General features: G+C 34.5%; 1 pseudogene; it reads right to left on the reverse strand.

Moving 5' to 3' along the window:
* Nucleotides 1-2,927: 2,927 nt before the first annotated feature.
* On the reverse strand, nucleotides 2,928-3,602 carry LOC114213009 (peroxiredoxin-6 pseudogene; annotated as a pseudogene).
* Nucleotides 3,603-5,870: the final 2,268 nt, after the last annotated feature.

Consider the following 5,870-nt stretch of genomic DNA (forward strand, 5'->3'; position numbering starts at 1 on the left):
GGGAAAACAAATAGGAGACTCTTAGCACCCAATACAGTTTTGCAGGATCAAGAGAGGACAGAGAATCTTAAAAATTCCCCCAAGAGGGAACATGTATGGAGTGGGCACATTCATAGAAGACATCTGAGAAAATATGTTCAGACTTCCTAGCTGGACCATAACCAATATAGGTATCTACTTCCAGAAGCCAGTCAGTAAAAATTAGAGGAGGTGACTGCTTCTTCAAATGAGAAGACAGCAATGCAAGACTTCAAGAATCACAAAAAAGCAAGGAAACATTACATTACCAAAGGAACATAATTATTTTCCTGTAACTGACCACCAAGAAATGGAAATCTATGAATTCTCTGACCAAAAAAAGAATTTTCAAAATAATTGTTTTAAGGAAGTTCACCAAACTATAAGAAAAAACAGACAACTTAATGAAATCAGGAAAAAAATAGATGAACAAAATAAGAGAGCCAACAGAAATACAGAAATCATAAAAAAAAGAACCAAGCAGAAATTCTGGAGATGAAGAATGTAATGAATGAAATGAAAATGCAATGGTAAGCATCAACAAGAGACTTGATTAAACAAAAGAAAGATCTGTGAACTCAAAGACAAGGCATTTAAAATTATCCAGTCAGCTGAGAAAAAAGAAAAAAGAAAAAATGAAATTAGTGAACACCTACATGAATTATGGGACACCACCAGAAGAAAGAATATTCATAATCCAGGAGTCCCAGAAGCAGAAGAGAGAGAAAAGGGGACAAAAAACTAATTTAAAGAAATAAGGGCTAAAAACTTCCCAAATCTGGACAGAGATAAGACATCCAGGTATCTGAAGTTCATAGGTCCCCATACAGATAAAACCCAAAGAGGAATTCACTGAGACACATGATAATAAAACTGTCAAAAATCAAAGACAGAGAATTTTGAAAGCAACAAAAGAAAAGAAACTCCACTCATACAAGGGAACACCCAGCAGACTATGATAGGATTTCTCAACAGAAACCTTGCAGGGGCACTTGGGTGGCTCAGTTGGTTAAGCTTAAAAAAAAAGAAAAAAAAGAAAGAAACCTTGCAGGCCGGGGGAGAGTAGGATGATATATGCAAAGTGCCAACATGAATACTTCAAATACTTTGCAAAGCTGTCCTTCAGAAATGAGGAATTTTTTTTAAAGATTTTATTTATTTATTATTTGAGAGAGAGAGCACTAGGAGGGGGAAGAGGGGGAAGCAGACTCCCCACTGAGCAGGGAGCCCAACATGGGGCTCTATTCTAGGACCCTGGGATCATGGTCATTAGTTGACCTGCCTTCAGACCCTGAGCTGAAGGCAGGTCAACTAATCAACTGAACCATCCAGGTGCCCCCAGAAATGAAGAATTAAAGACTTTCCCAGACAAGCTAAAGCTGAGAGAGTTCATCACTGTGAGCTCTGCCTTATAAGAAATGCTAAAGGGATTTCTTAAGCTGAAATAAAAGGACACTAATTAGTAACATAAAAACATATGAAAATGTAAAACTCATTAGTAATAGTAAATATTTAGTCAAATTCTGGAATACTCTAATACTGTATTTGTGGTGTGTAAATTGCTTAACTCCAGTATAAAAGAAGACAAAGGTATTAAAAATAACTGTACATACAATAATTTTTAATGGATATACAATATACAATATAAAAAGATACAAATTATGGCATCAAAAACATAAAATGGGAGGAAGAATAAAAGGGTAGAGTTTTTGTATGTGATCAAAGTTATGTTGTTATCAGCTTGAAGTAGACTGTTACAAGTTTAAGATGTTTTATGTAAGCCTCATAGTAGCCACAAAGCAAAAGCCTATGGTAGATTCAGAAAAGATAAAGGAATCAAAGTATACCACAGCAGAAAATCATCAAATCACAAGAAAGATAGAAAGAGAGGAAGAAAAGAGCAAAGGAACTACAAAACACCCCCACCCAAAACATTAACAAGATGGCAATAGTAAGTCCCTAGCTGTCAACAATTAACTGTAAATGAATTAAACTTCCCAAAGGACAGAGTCACTGAATGGATAAAATAAAAATGAGATCCAACTATGTGATGCCTACAAGAGACTTATTTCAGCTTTATAAACACACATAGGCTGAAGCTGAAAGGTGAAAAAATACATTCCATGCAAATGAAAATGAAAATGAAAAAAGCTAACTTCTATCAGAAAAAAATTAGACTTTAAGTAAAGAACTCTAACAAGAGACAAAGAAGGTCATTATATAATAATAAAGAGGTCGATTCATCAATAGGATATAACATATATGCACCCTCATTGGAGCACCTAACTAGATTAAACAAATTTTAACAGATTTGAAGGCAGAAATAGACATTGCAATAATAGCTGGGGACTTCAATAACCCACTTTCAACAATATATGTAGATCATCCAGACAGAAAATATAATAAAGAAACATTAGACTTGGACTACACTTTTGACCAAATGGACCTAACAGACATATACAAAATATTCCATCCAGCAGCAACAAAATACATTTTCTTTTCAAGCACACATGGAACATTCTAGCTTGTATGTTAGGCTACAAAACAAGTCTTAACAAATTTAAGACAAATCATACCAGGTATTTTTTCCAAACACAGTGGTATGAAATGAGAAATCAGTAATAGGAAGAAAGCTGGTAATTTTACAAATATATGTGGAAATTAAACAATGCACCTCTGAACAACAAATGGATCAAAGAAGAAATCAAAAGAAAAACAAAAAATATATTCAAACAAATGAAAATGGAAACACAACATACCAAATTTCAGATAAGCAATTCCCTTTCTTTTTTTTAGGATGATACCAGGATGTTTTTACAAAATTGCTGCAGGAAAACATGATTAGCAGCTAGCATCCTCTGGCTCACTGTGCTAAGCAAGCAATTCCAGCACCAACTTCTCAGAGAACCTTATAGCTGAGGAGTATAGCAGAGGTCTTTCTTGCCAGATAGGAGCACCTTGGTAAAGACTCCTTTAAGGAAAATTTTTTTGGTTACCTCTTCAGGGATATTTGGAAGGATCATCACACCATCTTCATTCCTCCAATTAACCAGGGTGTCAACTCTCTTTTCCAATGTCAGCTTGAAAGAAATAACTACTTCAAGAATCTCATCAAAGTTCCTCCCAATGGTAGCTAGATAGAGAATGACAGCTTCAATTTCTTATCAGGACCAAAAATAAACATCGCACAAGCTGTCACGGGCATTCCCTGTTCATTCTTCTCTGCTGGGTCCAGCATGCTCAACAGGATAGTAAACTCCTGATTCTTATCATCAGTGATTGGAAAAAGTAACATTTCTGTGGACTTCTCACCATTGTAAGCATTGATACCCTTGCTCCAGGCAGGGTGGTCTTCAACATCATCTATTAAAAGAGTAATCATCTTTAACATTCCTTTTGGTAAATTCTGGTGCCAGATTTGCTGCTCTGCCAAGCTTTGTAGTATACACTGGGGTTAAGTCTCAAGCCTGGGACAAAAGAATTCCCCATGTGACTCTCAGAGAGTCATAAAAATGGATGTGGCCAATGAGAGTATTGGCCTCAAAGTTGGGAGACTTATCCCCAATAAGGGGTCATCCAGCCATAGCAGCAGCAGTGATGTGGGAGGATAAGGAGGTACAACAGCAGGTGCTACCAGGCAGCTGGTTCTTTTGATGGAGGTCAAAAGCAGTTCTAAGAGGGCAATTCTAAGCAGGCACTAAATGCCTAATTAAGAAAAAAGAAGTATTTCAAATCGACAACCTAAATTTATACCTCAAGGAACCAAAAAAAAAGAACTAAGCCCAAAGTAGCAAAAAGAAGGAAATAACAAAGATGAGAGCAAAAATAAGTGAATTAGAAACTAGAAAGCCAATAGAAAAGATCAATGAAATGAAGAGTTGTTTATTCAAAACATAAACATAATTGACAAGCCTTTAGCTAGACTAAGAAAAAAAGAGAAAAACAAAAAAAAAATCAAGAATGAAAGAGGAGACATCCAACAAGAGATATAACAATTGCAAATATCTGTGTACCCAACATTGGAGCACCTAAATACATAAAGCAAATATTAGTGAAAATAAAGAGAGAAATTAATGGCAATACAATAATAGTAGGGGATTTTAATACCCCATTTACATCAGTGAATAGATAATCCAGACAGAAAATCAATAAGGAAACAATGTCTTTGAATGACACGTTAGACCAGATGGACCTATCAGATGTATATAGGACATTCCATTCAAAAACACATTCTTTTCAACTGTACATGGAACAGTCTCTGGAATAGATCACTTGTTGGACTACAAAATAAGCCTCAGTAAATTTAACAAGATTGAAATTATGCCAGACATATTTTCTGACGACAACAGTATAAATTTAGAAATCAATCACAAGAAAAAAACTGGAAAAAACACAAACAAATGGAAGCTAAACAACATGATACTAAACAACAATGGGTCAATGAAGCAATCAAAGAAGATATTAAAAAATATATGGAGACAAATGAAAACACAGTGGCCCCAAATCTTTGAGATACAGCAAAAACAGTTCTAAGAGGGAAATATATAGTGATACAGGCCTACCTCAAGAAACAAAAAAAGCTCAAATGAAAAAACTAAACTTAGACCTAAAGGAGCTACAAAAAATAAATAAAATTCAATGTGAGTAGATATAAGGAAATAATAAAGATCAGAGCAGAATTAAATGACATAAAGACTAAAAAAAAAAAAATTGAAACCAAGAGCTGGTTCTTTGAAAAGATAAATCAAATTGATAAAGCCTTAGCCAGACTCATCAAGGAAAAAAAAAGAAAAAGGACCCAAATAAATAAAATCAGAAACAAAAGAGAAGTAACAACTGACACCACAGATATACAAAGGATTGTAAGAGCGTGCTCCAAAAATATTATATATACCAACAAATTGGACAACCTAGAAGTGGACAAATTCCTACAAACATACAATCTACCAAGACTGAATCATCAAGAAATACAAAGTCTGATTAGATCTATAGTAAGGAGATTGAATCAATAGTCAAAAATCTCCCAAGAAAGGAATAGATGTCTTCACTGATGAATTCTACCAAACACTTAAAAAAAGATTAATGCTAATCCTCCTCAAACTCCTTAAAAACTGAAGAGGGGAGAACATTCCAAATCATTTTATGAGACAGCATAGCACTGATACCAAAGCCAGAGAAAGACACTACAAGGAAAGAGAATTCCGGGTTAATATCCATGATGAACATAGATGAAAAAATATTAACAAACTGAATTTAACAGGACATTTAAAGGATCATACATTATGATCAAGTTAGAGTTATCCCTGGGATGCAAGGATGGTTCAATATATACAAATCAGTAGATTAACAAAGTGAAGGATGAAAATTGTGTGATCCTTTCAAGGGATGCAGAAAAAGCATTTGACAAAAGTCAACATCCTTTCATGATAAAAACTCTCAAAATATTAGGTAGAGAAAGAACATACCTCCACATAATAAAAACCAAATATGACAAGTCCACAGCTAACATACTTAACAGTGAAAATCCAAAGGCTTTTCCTCTAGGATCAGTAACAAGACAGGGGTGCTCTTCTTTATTTACCATATTCTACTCACTATATTACTGGAAGTCCTTGCCAGAGCAACTAGGCAGGAAAAGAAAGGCATCCAAATCAGGAAGGAAGAAGTAAAAATGTCCCTATGTAGATGACATCATCTTAAATATAGAAACCCTTAAGACCACCAAAAAAATGTTCCACATATGAAAATCAGTTGTGTTTCTGTATACTAACAATGAGCTATCCAAAAGAGATGTTAAGAAAACAATCCCATTTACAATAGCATCAAAAAAAAAAAAAAAAAAAACTTAACCA

The sequence above is a fragment of the Eumetopias jubatus genome, unplaced genomic scaffold (genome assembly GCF_037043125.1).
Source record: "Eumetopias jubatus isolate StellerSeaLion01/CBP00866 unplaced genomic scaffold, mEumJub1_p1.0 scaffold_6, whole genome shotgun sequence".
Taxonomy (NCBI): domain Eukaryota; kingdom Metazoa; phylum Chordata; class Mammalia; order Carnivora; family Otariidae; genus Eumetopias; species Eumetopias jubatus.